Source organism: Ctenopharyngodon idella, chromosome 5 (assembly GCF_019924925.1).
Source record: "Ctenopharyngodon idella isolate HZGC_01 chromosome 5, HZGC01, whole genome shotgun sequence".
NCBI classification, from domain to species: Eukaryota; Metazoa; Chordata; class Actinopteri; order Cypriniformes; family Xenocyprididae; genus Ctenopharyngodon; species Ctenopharyngodon idella.
The window spans coordinates 4,716,326-4,734,077 of NC_067224.1; the positions used below are offsets into that span (position 1 = coordinate 4,716,326).

Sequence of the window (17,752 nt, forward strand, 5' to 3'; positions counted from 1 at the left end):
ACCACTTGAGTCACATGGGTTACTTTAATGATGTCTTTACTATCTTTCTGGGCTTTGAAATTGGTAGTTGTGTAGGCTATCAATGGAGAGACAGAAAGCTCTCAGATTTCATTAAAAACATCTTCATTTGTGTTCTGAAGATGAACGAAAGTCTTATGGGTTTGGAACGACATGAGGGTGAGTAATTAATGAAAGAATTTTCATTTTTGGGTGAACTAGGGTTAGTTCACCCAAAAATGAAAATTCTTTCATTAATTACTTAAGGGAACATTCCATTTTATCATTTTGAAACAAGTAGTAACATTTAAAAATGTTAGATTACCTAAATTGTTTCAGCACAGAAACCTTCAATGAACAATGTATAAATACTGTTTTTGTGCTAACAGTTTGAGAACACTATTAAAGAAAAACTTTAAAAACTTTGAACGATTCTATTAATGCTACTGAAAGAACATTTGCTTGTAACTTTGAAAGAACCTTACCAGAACATTTGCCAAAGTCTGAGAATGTTCCCTGTTAGCAAGGTATGCATTATTCAGACTCACATTTTGTACTGTTGATTATTTTCACATCCATTTTTTTAAGGATATGTCCCTTGCCTACTGGGAAAGAACACACCTAACATCATATTGTTGATTTTGCTGCAGTCTGAGCACTGATAATTGCAGTGCTGTACGTGTTGTGCTGAAAAGGCCTGTGTGGAGGGTGGCAAACAGTGTGCGTTTGTGTGTCTCTGTGTGTGTGTGATATTATTTATGCTGACCTGCTGGTAATATGAAGTGATGTTAGTAAAGCTGCCTGATCTCAGACCCAACTCTCAAAACCGATGTGTCTGGAAGCAGTAAGTGCTCTAAGGGGCTTCAAGTGTGTGTGTGTGTGTGTGTGTGAGAGAGATATGAAGAGAACCGGGAATATGGAGAAATGGAAAGGAGGGAGAGGGAATATGTACAAATCAAATAGGAGTGATAGGCTGAGATGGAGAGAGTCCAAGTACACACACTGTCAGAGGCTCAGATGAAAAACTTGTGGACAGGAGGTCACCATGGCAACGGCAAAGCCCAAAGGCTTGTTACCGAAACCCGGTTAATTATGGAGCGGGAAAGATAGCTTTATCTCTCTCTTGTGGCAGCTCTCCTTCTACCCACCTTTCTATCCATCCACCCCTCCTGGAAAAAAAGACACAAAAGGTGAATGGAAAAAAATGAGAGATAAAATAACAAATAAAGACTGTAAAAACACACACTGCCAGACAGTTATATAGATGAATAAAAATGTGCGTGCGTGTGTAAGGCGGAGAAATCCAATCTGTCCTCCACCAAGAGGCGAAGTGTGTTGATGTGGACAGACTGCTAATACTGCTTCAGAATGAGCAGACATTAATGTAAGAATGCAGGGCTGATTCTGTAGAATGGCCTATAGAGTTGGCACATTTGCAGCCTATTGTGCACAGCAAACTCTTTACTGTAACTGCTCAACCAAAAATGAAAATTCTGATCATTTACTCACCCTCATACTGTTCCTCCTCCTTTCATCTGTGAAACAAAAACATGTTCTGAGAGAAAAGGCTCATATCTTTTGAAGCCTTATGAGCTTTGCTTGAGGAACAGAAAATAATTTAAGTCATTATATATACAGTCATTATTGCCTGGTTTCACAGATAAGGCTTAAGCCTAGTCGCAGAATACAATACATGTTTGAGCTGTTTTAACTGAAAGCAACTTGCACTGGCACATCTTAAAATATGTCAGTGCCATTGACTTGTCACTAGATGCACTCCAGTAATGTTTGTTTTTCTAAGGCATGTTTATAAAAGCTACTTAAATGCCCTAATTGAACTAAGGCCTAATCCTGGCTTGATCTAAACCCTGTCTGTGAAACCAGGCCTATAAATATTTTAAATCTCATTCAGTCTTGTGCATATTCATACTTGGTGTGCTGTGTCAGGTTTGATGTCAAGGATGCCAAACAATCATTGTTCTCATGTCTCCTAACTAACCACAACGCATCAAGTTTAAATATGCAGAAGAATCAATTTGGGTTTTCAACATATTAAAAATTAATTATTAATGCAATGCATTTTAAAATTTACATTTCCTAGCATTTTTCATGTTCCATGCAGTGCATTCAATTTGAATCCATTAAGTTCCTGTTAATAAAATAAGCTCTCTTGATAAAATAACAGAAATGTATTCATTATTAAACGAGAGCCATTCTGGGAATGTTGTGTGTGGGTGTTCAAAACCCCCAAACTCTCATTTCGATAGTCCATTTTCTATGCAGTTTTGCAAGTACATGTCAACTAGCAGTCATTAGAGTATTAGTAGACTGTTTGCTTAATATCTGCTAACACTTTATTTTGATACTCCACCAACAGACATTCTACTGACTATAAGTAACTTTGCAACTACATGTCAACTTATTCTACTAACCCAAACCCTAACAGTCTACTAATGCTCTAATGAGAGTTAAAGGATTAGTTCACTTCAGAATTAAAATTTCCTGATAATTTACTCACCCCCATGTCATCCAAGATGTTTATGTCTTTCTTTTTTCAGCCGACATAGTTGTTTTACCTTTTTTTTTTTTTTGTTTTGTACAGGCCATTTGACTTAGTCTTTGCCCATTTGCTTTGTAAACACTTGCCTGGTACTTCCGCCTGCGTCACGTGTGACCTTTCCAAAGTGATTACATAATGCGTGGCGCATCGCAGAGCTAGTGCAAGATGAGCATTTGTGAAAAAGTATAATTTTTTAATTTTTTTAGAAAATGACCGATTGTTTCGTTAGACAAGACTCTTATTCCTCGTCTGGAATCAAAGAAAGAAAGACATAAACATCTTGGATGACATGGGGGTGAGTAAATTATCAGAAAAAATTTAAAAAGTGAACTAATCTTTTAATTGACATGTACTGTAGTTGCAAATTAATGAGTTAAAACAACCCAGTTTTTTCAAATGAATTGAAAAAAAAAAAAAAAAAAAAAAAAAAAGACCCATCATTTTTCCCCAAGATTGACTCTTTAATGTCAAATAAGGTAAATGTGTTAATTGTGTTAAATAGAATTAACACTTTCATCATATTTAATTAATCACTAAAGTGAGTGGCAGCTCTTTCCCCTAAAGCATTGATTAACTGCCCTACTTTTGACTGCATTACAATAATGATGATATATCCGACAACGATAGGTCAGTTGATTTTTTGGATAAAGAACAAGTCTATGTGTTAAGTAATCATTATGTCATCATTATCTTGCATTAGTCTTTATATGAAAAACCCATAATCCGTGAGTATCCATTATTCCCTCAAGTAGGATACTTAACCCTGCAGGTTAGCCCAGGGGACTGTCCCTGCAATTTGCTTTTTACAAGCTGCTTTGGCTAAAAGGCCAGAGCCAGTACACTTCACAATAAGGTTTCATTTGTTAACATTAGTTAATGCATTAGCTAACATGAACTAACAATAAGCAATATAGCTGTGTCCCAAATATGCACTATATGCATGGAATTTTCAATGTGAACACACTACTCACACTATTTATGCTACAAAATAACAGAATGTAGTAAAAATAGTAAAAATACTATTGTTCATTGTTTGTTCATGTTAGTTCAGTGTATTAAGTAACGCTAAACTTTTCATTTTAAACGTGTTAGATATTGAAATTAACGTTAACCATTGTTAAATGCTGTAATGTTCATTGTTTAGTACATTTTAACTAATGTTTACAAATGGAATGCTATTGTAAAGTGTTACTCAGTCATTTGCAATGACTAGCAGGCAAAAAGACAGCTCAACATGTAATGCATGCTTACAAATCTTCCCAAACTGTACAATGGTTCCACTTTTTTCACGAATAAAGTAATATTTCACAAATTCTGGTCTTAGTAATTTTCTGGCCAGCCGGGATTCAAACCTGGGACCTTCTTGCTGTGAGGCAACAATGCTACCACTGAATCACCACTTTACCAAATCCCTTTTTATGCTTTTAAACCTCTGGTGTTGTTCGGTCACTTTTTTTTTTACTGAAAATGTTATGTTTTGGTTTTTTAGAACTTTTACTTCATCGGAATGGTACGAAACTTGGTAAAGGTTTTGGCACTTGGTACGTGAACACACACACACACACACACAAAATCATGGACATGCTTCGAAAAAGTTAAATGGTCCTGAAAAAAACAGTCTCACTTTTGTTCACGGTCCAAAAAATGACTGCATTGGAAATGAATGGGAGACAAATTTCATCTAATTGAAAAGTTTGGTATTGCGCCTAAACAAAATCTTACTGAAAGCTAATTTCTTGAGATATCAACCTCAAATTTGGAACACAACTTGATTAGATTTATGGCTTTGATTTTCTCACAGCTTTAGTGTTAAAAAAAAAAAAAAAAAAAGAAGTATTTTTGTGCATTTTTCATAATAATAAACTTACATAACTTTTTTTCCCACTCCCCCAATAATCTGCCAAGTGTCTTCTTTAAAAAGAGACAAAACTGTGTTCCAAAGTTTAAGTTGGAAATTTCATTTTCAAGTCCATGCTCAAAAAGTGGTGAACAGGTAATAAATGGATCATAACTATTCCTTAAATATAATTTAGTACCATAAAATCCCCTAAAAATACAAAATATTAAGTAATAAACATTATAAAACTAAAATATACATTCATTTCATTGAGAAAAAAAAAAAATCAGAAAAAATAATCATTTTTGACCGCAGCACAAGAGGGTTAATAAAAGCAGGTTTGAAGTACAACACTATAAAGTCTACAACCTATAAGACGGGTTCTTCGGTTCTTCAAAAAAGTAGTTTACCCAAAATATGTAATAGACCAATACATCATTCCAGTAAATCATCTTTTGTGCTCTACAGAAGAAAGAAAGCATACATGTTTGGAAATAAGGTGACATTAAATGTATTTTAAGTTTAGCAGCATCTTGATAACTTGACAAGGAAACATATGGTAGGGGACAAAGGGACAAAAAAAAAAAGATGAGCAGCAAGTGACCTCACCTTCAGTCTAGTATAATCAATATTATATTATGTGAATGAATAACTGGGAGAAATAGAGAGCAGCAAAACCTACATTGGTTTCCCCTAAGGGCTTGTATATGACATATTACAGCTCATGAAATACATACATTAAATCATTAATGTGTTTTGGGAATATGCTTACCTGTGTGGAGAACACCACAGATGGACTCGTCTCAAAGGAGCAGTGCTTCCTGTGGAGAACACAACATGGCCTCCATCTCATAAACTAACAGTACATCTCTGTCAGCCACACCAACCTTTATTAATGGAGGCACTGTAATAGCTTTTTAAAGGTGAAGTGTGTAATTTCTGCACCAACTAGGAGCACCAACCAGAATTTTATTTGCAAAAATGTTTGCTTGGAAACATTGTGGTGCTTGGAAAACTTGCAGCCACAATCCTAGTGCGTTGTGTGTGGTTGTCAGGGTATTGCTATGCAGTTGTTAAGGTGTTGACTACTTTTTAACGTGTTGCTATGTGGTTGCTAGGTGGTTGTTGGGGTATCTTGAATGCTTGAAAGGTGGCCCACCCCATCCTCCACTGATACTCAACAAACTCAAACCATTCACTCTAAAAATTGTTGGGTTAAAAACAGCCCAAGTTGGGTTGAAAATGGACAAACCCAGCGATTGGGTTGTTTTAACCCAGCGGATGGGTTAAATGCATGTTTATTGTTTAATTATTATTCATTAAACTTATAAATAAATGTTCATTTATTAAACATATTAATAAATGTTAATTTTCAACATACTTTGGGTTCATTTTAAGCAAGCAATACAGTAATTTTTAAACAATAGTTGAGTTAAATAAAACTACCCAGCAGGTTGGGCAAACATTTAACCCAACCACTGGGTTAAAACAACCCATTTGCTGGGTTTGTCCATTTTCAACCCAGCTTGGGTTGGTTTTAACCCAGCATTGTTTAGTGTTGGCTGAGCCAGAAGTCCACATGCTGAACAACTGAAACAAAAAGTCAGCTGTAAAATCAACATTCAAAAATAAAATCATTTAGGACAGAAAAGCAAAAACTCATCTACTGTGTACATAAGGTGTTCATAATTACAAAATTCTCATTTCCTTCCACTAAGAGGCAAATATTCTTACTGACAGTAATATTAACAAAGCATAATTTAGATGCAATTAACCTAAAAATGACAAGCCATTTATCATTTTCAAACAGGGTCACCAGATCATATGCTAGTGCATTTACAGTCTGCTCATAACAGCAGCTCTTTCAGCATATTCTTACTTCAAAAGGCTATAGATATTATGCAAATATAAAAGGCGTAATAGCTGTAGGGTGTGTTCTGTATTCTTCTAATATTTATTTTGAAATATGTTTGTTACGTAATCTTATGTTGAGGCTTTTGAGCATGCACATTTAACCCTCTTTGGGGGTTCAAACCCACATTGTAACATTTGCCTCTTGGGCATGATGCCCACACGTTCACAAGGACAACTGTCCCACTTAGAAAATGGGTACAATCGACTGTGGACATATGGAGATAATGTGAATATGTAAATAACTGCATTGTGGTTTATGCATCACCAGGGCCAGGATTTATAGGCATTCTAGGCACGTGCATCAATTACAATAAAGAGAAATAATATATTTTTTTATAATAATAATTATTATTATTTCACTCTAATGGTAAAACACTATACGATGACTAGATAAGTCTAAATTAACAAAATTTAAAGTATAGGGCAGAAACCATATTTCCAACCATTTTAATGACGGACAAAACACGTATGTCCAACATTCGCTGGTCAAAAAACTCCATTTGTTGGGGGACCCAAAAAATTATTTTGCCTATGTTACAATATGAGGTAAATTCGACCCTGTGCATCACAATAGCAACTCAGTTGCATTAACCAGACTTTACTTACAGACATTATCCTCTCAAGAGTAGGCACATCATTTATTGCATTTGTAGGGTTAATGGGAAAGCAGTTAGTTTAATGGTTGCAGATGAATTTATGGACTATGATGCTCATTAGTCTGTTGCATAAGTGAGCTAACCATGACTGAGAGTACTAATGGTAACTAAGCACATACATTAACTGCTAATTATTAAAGTTTTATGTTTTCTGACAAATTGATAATATGCCATTGTATCCTGCATGTGTGTCAAATTGAGGGAGCAAAACAAAGAGATAATGTGAATATCACAAAACACGACTAAAGACATTATATTTTGCATATTTTGAAGCATTACATTTTTTTTTAAACATTATCATGACAATTAAGCCCCCCATCCATATAACTGTATATAGGCCTATATATACACATATATACACACACACACACATATATATATATACATATATATATATATATATATATACATATATATATATATATACATATATATATATATATATATATATATATATATATATATATATATATATATATATATATACACACACTGCAGCTCTTGTGGGATGTTCCCGGTCTGCAGTGGTCAGGATCTATCAAAAGTGCTCCAAGGAAGGAACAGTGGTGAACCAGCGACAGGGTCATGGCCAGCCAAGGCTCATTGATGTTGAAAGCTCAAATTGCTCAAGAAGTTAATGCTGGTTCTGATAGAAAGGTGTCAGAATACACAGAGCATCACAGTTGCATATGGGGCTGCATAGCCACAGACCAGTCAGGGTGCCCATGCTGACCCCTGTCCACCGCCGAAAGCGCAAACAGTGGGCATGTGAGCATCAGTACTGGACCACGGAGCAATTTACATCACGTGGATGGCCGGGTGCGTGTGCGCCGCTTACCTGGGGAACACATGGCACCAGGATGCACTATGGGAAGAAGGCAAGCCGGCGGAGGCAGTGTGATGCTTTGGGCAATGTTCTGCTGGGAAACCTTGGATCCTGCCATCCATGTGGATGTTACTTTGACATGTACCTCCTACCTAAGCACTGTTGCAGACCATGTACACCCTTTCATGGAAACAGTATTCCCAGGTGGCTGTGGCCTCTTTCAGCAGGATAATGTGCCCTGCCACAAAGCAAAAATGGTTCAGGAATGGTTTGAGGAGCACAACAACAAGTTTGAGGTGTTGACTTGGCCTCCAAATTCCCCAGATCTCAATCCAATCGAGCATCTGTGGGATGTGCTGAACAAACAAGTCCGATCCATGGAGGCCCCACCTCACAACTTACAGGGCTTAAAGGATCTGCTGCTAACATCTTGGTGCCAGATACCACAGCACACCTTCAGGGGTCTAGTGGAGTCCAGTCCATGCCTTGACGGGCCAGGGCTGTTTTGCAGAAAAATGGGGACCAACACAATATTAGGAAGGTGGTCATAATGTTGCCTGATCGGTGTGTGTGTGTGTGTGTGTATATATATATATATATATATATATATATATATATATAAACTAATGTATATGCTATTAAATATATAACATTAGTTACATTGTAAAAAGAATGTAGGGGTATTTTTGTACTGACTTAATAAAACAGTATTACAATAAAAGTAGTACTAGGGTAATTATATGCTGCTAAATTGTGGTGCTAACAGGGATAATATCACTAGATTAAAGCTCATACTATAACAAAGAAACCCCTCTCTGAGGAAGACTCGCTCCCCTCTGCTGCTCCGCGTCCGTCACTACGTGATATCAGCACTTCCTAAGCACATAAAGCTATTATTCCACTCTCCTGCTCTGTCTGGGCTGATGAAGGGGCGCTGAAACATCCTGCGCTTGACATCGCTGAGAAATGGCAGACGAATCAAGCTGACACGAACGAGACAATACAGCGAGCTCTCTAACGATGGGAAATCCGATTCACTTCAGTGAGTCGGTTCGCTCAGACGATTCATTTCGGTGAATTGATTTTTTCGAGTCACCATTTAAAAGTGTTCCCAGAAGTCCCGGCGCGGTTTCGCGATTTTTTTTTGTGAGAAATATTTTAGTCAAATACTGTTATTTATTTACTAAAATTTACCTTTTGTTTCTTCTTCTTTTTTTTTCTTTTTTTTTTGCCATATTTTGCATAAATCTGTGTTCCTACTTCCACGTCTAGTCTGTGATTTTCTCATTGCTTAAATATTGTTCCAATAGTTTCGTTGATTATGGCTCCAACTTGTCACCTAGTACACAGTATAGCCTACTTCATAAAATACTAGAATCAATTCGAATGAATCAAGGAACCGACTCAAATGAATGATTCGTTTAAGAATCGGACATCGCTACGCTGTGAACCGAGCGTTGAATTATGCATTCGGACTAACAAGGGAAAGTGATGCTCAGAGAGGAGGACAGAGGACTCGGAGAAGATGCATTAAAAGGGCGATGAAGTTATGTGAAGCGGTTTCTCGTCGCAGCGTTATGTACGCACGTATGATTAATTTAATATAGTGTTTTATTGCTACGCAGTACTACACGGGGTGGATTTTATTGCAAAAGAAAACGATAGCCGATATCGGATGGTCGGAGAAAGGAAGAGAGAGTGAGTGAGACAGGGGGTATATGATTTTAATGATGACTTAGAGGCTACAGCGGACCGTCACTTAATTTTGAATTACAGCTTGAATAGCGTGGAACTTCGCAATTCTGAGGAAATAATAAAAAAGCGTTTTATCCGGTAAAGGAGAGATGGATGGAGAAACAGGCAAAGGAAGGGCTCTCTGATGAAAAGGTAAGTTGTCATAATATTCCATTTTGCTATATTATTAGCTGAGTGTGTGCAGTTTTCAGGCATTGCTTACCATCACACGAAATCGCTGCTGTGTAAATGAACGTGAATCCACTGGAATATAAAAACAGACGCGTTTAGCGCAGTCAAAATTAAGCACAACTGTCACAGCATACAAAGCAACTGCTGAGACTTTCAACATTGCTGGGGTTTTGCAGAAATATGACCTACAACCGAATGCAGCTTGACAAGCACAACATAAGAGCTGTTCACACGTGTTATGTGTTTCTGCGCAATCGTTTAATTGTTGATCTATGTACACATGCGTGGCAGTGGCGTCGCGAGCGTTGTTTCAAGGCGCATGTCTTTAAGTTAATAACAGTTCAACATTTTTTTTTTTTTATTTTTTTTTAAAAGCGTTTTATTTCTTTCTGTTGCACTCCGTAAGGGGATTATCGTTTTATGAAAAAAAAAAAAAAAAAAAAGTTCAATAAGAATTCATGTGCGCGTGCTGGTGTTCATTACCTCATGATAAACCCTGCGCGATATCTGGCTTTGGCGCGAATCTTTGCCATTCATAATGTGGATGTGTAGTCTGTTTGACGGGCAGGTTAAAGTACCTATAATGGTAAGGCATTTAGACCACCTTCAAATATTGTTTTTTCATTAATGCGGTACATTGTGCTCATGAACAGCTGGAGTCAGTGCGGTCAAGGCGGCAGGTAGCGGTGCTGAACCGTCTTTTATGAACGGTGTCTAATGACAAAACCTTTAGATTTAATTGTTGAAACTCAAGAGATATACCCTTCAAGGTGCAGCAAGCTATATTTGTGAACACCAAAAATAAAATGTGTCTTCTACCTGGAAGATATCATTAAAATAGGCTAGGTGTGGTGAGAAATAACACCTGTGATAGCATCGGCAAAAAGGAGTCAAGGGATTGGCCCGTGCTCTTTTGCTAATCAGAAACAACTTCTGCCTGTCAATCATTTTGAATTTGCAGATTACTGACATTGTGTAGGTTGACATGTCTTTGGAGGGCGGGGTTTCGGGAAGAGGACGTGTCGTTGAGGTTAGCCAAATTTTGGAGGTTAGCAAAACGGCTTAAAATCACTTATTTATTTACATTTAAGTGGCACATTGTGCTCACTGAAGAGTTAGTGTGATCACGGCAGCAGGTAGCACTGGCTGAACCATCACTGAAGGCTATCAGTGTTTTTATATTATAATAATAACCCAATAAGCACATCCAATATTTCTGCTAAAGAGCATGTCATTTGGAAAGCATCTAATTGTTGTTAAACATCTGATAAACAGCTTCATTCACATATATTCTTAATCATAAACATTATTTTAATGTCAGCCAAGGGAACGTTTTTGAGACATAGCCTACTGCAGATTAGCAATAGCTCTATAAATTACATTTTCCAGATGAAAGTGCACACATCAATTAGACTGTTTGACATACCTGTGTTATCAGAGAAGCAAAAGCATGGCCACATAAGACGTGCCTTTGATTCAATAGGAAAACCTAAGCAATATCCTCTTAAGGCACAGCCGGGTTAAAACGGCTTTAATGTTGTGTTGTTGAATGAATAATCCCCTGGCCTTGAGCTTTAACAAATTTGGAGTGGTTGAATAAACGAGGATTCTGCCTGCGTAACACTCTGGCTCTCCCACAGGGCACTAACAAGACAGTTCACAGTTAGATAACAATCATTGCATCTTGAAATCAGCAAGTTAGCATTTAAAGGAACAGTTCACCCATAAATGAAAATTATGTCAGTATTTACTCACCCTCAAGTTATTCCAAAACAGTCCATGGAACATAAATGGAGGCATTTTTTAAGAATGTTAATGCTGCTTTTTTTTGGTACAATAAAAGTGAATGGAAACGGGGGCTTTTATCCGTCAAAAAGAACAATAATGCTTTAGGGCTAGACAATTAATTGAAAAGTAATCAAAACCATAATTCAAAACCTCTAACCGATGTAATTTTCCCATGTCGGTTATTTCATTTTTTAAATCCCGTTAATACTTTCCCCTTAAAAACATATACCATGTGTGTAGTCATGTGACTCTACCCCGTCCAGTCAGCGGCATGGAAGCAACACGGAGGCAAACACAAATGCAGAGTCAACACAGCGCGCGAGCGGCAAGCCCCAAAGTGAGATCATTTCACTTGCATCTTCACTAAACTTTGTCAATTGTATGTTTTAAGGCTTTTTCAAGCGATTTTAGACCATCAGATGTGTATTATTATACTGAGCTACTGCGCTGATGCATTGTGGCACACGAACACTCATACAGACAGTAGCTGCACATCACGTGAAGATCGCTCGCACAGAGAGGAGCGCGGAAACTCGTTGTCAATGCTGTCCTGTGATTTATCACTGAAGTAGCTTAGAAACTCAAGTTATAGTAGGGCTGCACAATATATCGTGATTTATCGCAAATTTGATCGCACGCGATATGGCAAAGGCTGCCATTATTTTATGCGCAGCTTGTCAGAGCTGTACGGCTCTGTGATCAGTAGTAAATGCTTTTCCATCTGAAAGCCAGAGGGCGCTCTCGTGCAGAAACTCCAAATATGCCCTGCCGCAGAAGTAGATAATGCGTGTCATTCCAGGAAATCCCTATAGGCATCATACTATCGCTGTAGCTGAGTAAACAGAAGATTGAAACGCTATGATTAATTAAACATGACTAATAAACACACGACTGCCTTATTCTGTGTGAGAAGCCACCTCATCTCACAGAGGGATGCTCAACTGTCGTTATGAAGTGAGTTTGGAATAAAAACGTTATTAAATGTTGTCTTTTGTTGGACAAGATGTTAATAAATGCTTCTCATATCTGGAAAGATGTTTGACGCATGTTGCTTTTTCAAATGTACATTATAAGCGATTCAAACTCCAGTGCTTTCAGATGGATTAGCATTTGGAGCAGTGACGTGCAGTGGTGTTCTGAAATGAGGAGGCACATTTTTTAATTTTTTATGAATCAAATGTAAATTCATGTGCATTACTCTTAACGTTGACACATCTTCCTTGTTAAATGAACATTACTTTACATTACATCAAAAAAGAAAAAAAGAAACCAAATACAATTCTATTTTGTAATTTTACATTAACAATGCATTGTAATAAATGTTCTATTTATCAAAACCAAGTCAATCTCATCAATTTAGTGTTTTAAGCATTTCTACATTCATTCCAAAATAATAACTAAAGGCTGTAACAATTTAAACAATATATTTTATTTGTGTATTGATGTCTTTCTTTTTAATAGTCAACTAAGGCTATTTAGCATCATTAGTCATGCTCTGTAAACACCGTCTGTCACAGACACGAAGATGTATTTTTAATTTCACCAAGCTGATTACACTAAAAAACCCCGCAGTCATCGTGTTTTCAGTCCATTTCAAGTTTGATTTTGACGTGACATAAAGCGGTAATATCTAACTGGGTTATCTGTTTACTTACTTTTCAATTAGTCTTCCCATTGACGCCATCATTTGTTCATTCAAACTGATGCGTGGAACGTGCACGTCAACAAGAGGCGGGATTTATCACACAAACCAATCATATCCAATCATAACCAATTATATCCAATCATAGCGCGATGGAGACATTGCCTCCTCTCACGTGACTTTCCCCCATTCATTCTCAGTTACCCCCCACAAAACCAACCGCACGCTATAGGGGTTCTAATGGTTTTCTATGAGTGGAAAGGGAGGCATGACTCCTGCAGTAACTTTACCTGCGGGTGTCGCTGTTGGGCAGTGTTCCTTTAGAAATACGAGTGACTTGCGCTCTTTTTAATGTCATAATTTGTAATATTTGTGTTGTTTTATATGTAATATGGATTAATTTCTCATCCTATTTTTTTTTGAGGAGGCACTGCCTCCCTTGCCTCCTCGGAGGAAACGCCCCTGATTTGGAGCCATACTTCATTGACAAGGTGCACATAAAAAGATAATTGCAGCCTTTGCGATTTCATAATTGCACTAAGAATCGCGTTTAATGCGATGTCAGTGTTATTTTCTTTGTGTCGTGCGATACATCGTGCAGCCCTAAGTTATAGCATATATTTTTCTACTTTTGAAGTAATTACTTACAACAATTAACAGAGAGACGGTATGACTAATTCACACATGCAATCGCTCTCTCATTAATGCATTCAAATAAATGTAGTGGTACTGTGCTAATTTATCTGTATCTGATTTACAACAAGCAGAAATCTGTAAGAACTGTTATGAACCATATATAAAATAACTGCTGAAAGTGAGGTGTTATGTCGGAGCACTCTTTCATTTGGAAAAAATATCCCACCTTTAATAGTAAAGCATATTTAAAGTACAAACCTTGTCAGTGAACTACGAGGGCAAAAAAGCAAAAAAAAAAAAAAAAAAAAAAGTTAAATTAATCGATATTTTGATTTCAGGTCATATCGTCCAGTCCTATAATGCACCATAAAAGTAGTTTATCCTATATGACAAGTCTTCTAAAGCCATACAACAGCTTTCTGTGAGATGCAGGCTGAAATGTAATTCGTTATTCACAGATATGTTATTTACGTATTTAAATTTGGTGTGTCAAGTATTGTGTCAGACTTGGCAGCAGTGAATACCCAATAATGTTGCGTAACCGTTTGTAAACTGTTTGGAACATGCAAATAGTGTTTGAGAGCTATTCAGTGAATAACGACTGAAAATCTGTCATAGGTGATGTAGTAGGGGAGCGCGGGGCACAGCCTAACGCGGGGTTAGTTGTAACACACATGGTGTAAATACTTCCACATATGCTAGCATGATGAATCTTCGTGTATTTACTAGTTGCCATATCGACAATATATAGAGAAAAAAATGCGCAAAAATTCAGAAATCTTTGGGAAATATCACTGAACATTTACAGTGGGTACGGAAAGTATTCAGACCCCCTTAAATTTTTCACTCTTTGTTATATTGCAGCCATTTGCTAAAATCATTTAAGTCCATTTTTTTCCTCATTAATGTACACACAGCACCCCATATTGACAGAAAAACACAGAATTGTTGACATTTTTGCAGATTTATTAAAAAAGAAAAACTGAAATATCACATGGTCCTAAGTATTCAGACCCTTTGCTCAGTATTTAGTAGAAGCACCCTTTTGATCTAATACAGCCATGAGTCTTTTTGGGAAAGATGCAACAAGTTTTTCACACCTGGATTTGGGGATCCTCTGCCATTCCTCCTTGCAGATCCTCTCCAGTTCTGTCAGGTTGGATGGTAAACGTTGGTGGACAGCCATTTTTAGGTCTCTCCAGAGATGCTCAGTTGGGTTTAAGTCAGGGCTCTGGCTGGGCCATTCAGGAACAGTCACAGAGTTGTTGTGAAGCCACTCCTTCGTTATTTTAGCTGTGTGCTTAGGGTCATTGTCTTGTTGGAAGGTAAACCTTCAGCCCAGTCTGAGGTCCTGAGCACTCTGGAGAAGGTTTTCGTCCAGGATATCCCTGTACTTGGCCGCATTCATCTTTCCCTCGATTGCAACCAGTCGTCCTGTCCCTGCAGCTGAAAAACACCCCCACAGCATGATGCTGCCACCACCATGCTTCACTGTTGGGACTGTATTGGACAGGTGATGAGCAGTGCCTGGTTTTCTCCACACATACCGCTTAGAATTAAGGCCAAAAAGTTCTATCTTGGTCTCATCAGACCAGAGAATCTTATTTCTCACCATCTTTAGCAAACTCCATGCGGGCTTTCATGTGTCTTGCACTGAGGAGAGGCTTCCGTCGGGCCACTCTGCCATAAAGCCCCGACTGGTGGAGGGCTGCAGTGATGGTTGACTTTCTACAACTTTCTCCCATCTCCCGACTGCATCTCTGGAGCTCAGCCACAGTGATCTTTGGGTTCTTCTTTACCTCTCTCACCAAGGCTCTTCTCCCCCGATAGCTCAGTTTGGCCGGACGGCCAGCTCTAGGAAGGGTTCTGGTCGTCCCAAACGTCTTCCATTTAAGGATTATGGAGGCCACTGTGCTCTTAGGAACCTTAAGTGCAGCAGAAATTTTTTTGTAACCTTGGCCAGATCTGTGCCTTCCACAATTCTGTCTCTGAGCTCTTCAGGCAGTTCCTTTGACCTCATGATTCTCATTTGCTCTGACATGCACTGTGAGCTGTAAGGTCTTATATAGACAGGTGTGTGGCTTTCCTAATCAAGTCCAATCAGTATAATCAAACACAGCTGGACTCAAATGAAGGTGCAGAACCATCTCAAGGATGATCAGAAGAAATGGACAGCACCTGAGTTAAATATATGAGTGTCACAGCAAAGGGTCTGAATACTTAGGACCATGTGATATTTCAGTTTTTCTTTTTTAATAAATCTGCAAAAATGTCAACAAATCTGTGTTTTTCTGTCAATATGGGGTGCTGTGTGTACATTAATGAGGAAAAAAATGAACTTAAATGACTTTAGCAAATGGCTGCAATATAACAAAGAGTGAAAAATTTAAGGGGCTCTGAATACTTTCCGTACCCACTGTATTTAACAATAGCAAAAGTAAATTTCTTAAGTTAGTTTTTCATCTATATTTTTTGTGTTTATTTTAAATTAAATTTTAAACAAATCTTATATTATTTTTTATATCCAATCTGTTATTTAGCAGTTTAGATAGTTCCTTAATGCTTCACTAACTAGCAGAAGATACTAACCAGGTTTAAATTTCTAGTTGCACAGATAGGGTTCATTGTAACACTGCGTTACAATGTGCCCCGCTGTTAGAACTATGCTATTCCATACAGTTACGATACAATTGGAATAATTAACTTTTATGAATTTCTGTTAAGAAACCAGGTGAATAAAGACTGAGAGGAACTTGAACATTCAGAAAATATTATTTCTAGCAATTTACAGCATTTGTTCTGGCTCGTCTGTTTATCTCGTGTTCTGTGAGAGCTGTGAGTGGAGGGAGGAGAGTGTTTTGTTCAGCTCTGTGTTTTTCTGAATGTTTCTCTTCAGCTGTTTGTCTGTATTGTTTTGACAAATGCTGTTATAGCTGTGTTTTGCAGTGTTCATTGTCAAACTACAAAATTATTTAAATTTGAATTTCTAAAAAAAATAGTATTATTTTATATGAAAAAAAATAATTGTCTTTTATTGACAAAATATTTTAGTTTGTCATGTATATATATATTTTTTCATTAAATCAGATAACATTTTAAGCTGTCATATGGTCATGTTACATGTCACATTTAACTTCTCTTCTTTCGGGGTGAATAAAGAAAAAAGTATACACTTTATTAATGAAACAAAGCCACATATTTGTACCAGACATGTGTGAAATTAATGTGGAAATTCTCTGAACCCTACACAAACTGAGAAAGTCAAAAATCTTTGTGGTCCGCTCTACCCTACATCCAGTTGACTTTGGCTGCATTTACACTGCAGGTCTTGATGCCCAATTCCAATTTGTTGACGATATATGATTTTGTTTGATGACCAGCTTACATAAAAATGAGCCATATCCGATATCTGCATTTACATTATACACTTGGCGAAACAACCCAAGATAGACGTACTGATCCGGAAAAGCTTAGGCCGAAAAGAAAGTTAAAAAAAAGGGTGATTGCAATGGATGCAGACGAAATGATAATACAAGCTTTTGCTTTCTGCAACATTTTTAAAGGTCGCCCCAGAGGCTCAAAAGACATAAAACTTCAGCACGACTCCACTGGGTTGAGCCTTCGTTCCTCCATTGCGGCATTAAAAAGAGTCATGTGATCTCGATTGGTATCCACCTGAGTTGACGTTATTCGCCACCGTCGCTTTTTCAATGAGGTACGACTTGCATTGGCAGGGAAATGTCTAGTCTGTCTGCTTACATGGCAGACTCAAATGCACGTATCCGATTCATATCAGATTTATTTCCACATATGAATGAGGCTTTTGAGGTCCATACCATAAGATTACTTAACACTCAGAACAGCTGTCTTTTTAACAAATTAGGTTCTGAGTATTGCACAAAGTTTATAACCAGCGAGTGCCTGCTCTCAGACCTTGAAATACCAATCAAATGCTACTGCTTGCTTCTAC

At 37.5% G+C, this 17,752-nt stretch overlaps 1 protein-coding gene across 2 annotated transcripts in view; it reads left to right on the top strand.

Annotated features, from left to right (window-relative positions):
• Positions 1–8,485: 8,485 nt before the first annotated feature.
• flrt1a (fibronectin leucine rich transmembrane protein 1a) overlaps positions 8,486–17,752 on the top strand; it is an 89,417-nt gene continuing 80,150 nt past the window's right edge. Inside the window, exon 1 of one of the 2 annotated variants that reach the window (XR_007930397.1) lies at positions 8,486–9,677. The gene's annotated coding sequence lies outside the window, so the exon portion shown is untranslated. The remainder of the gene's footprint in view (positions 9,678–17,752) is intronic. The other variant, XM_051895131.1, reaches the window with a different exon arrangement.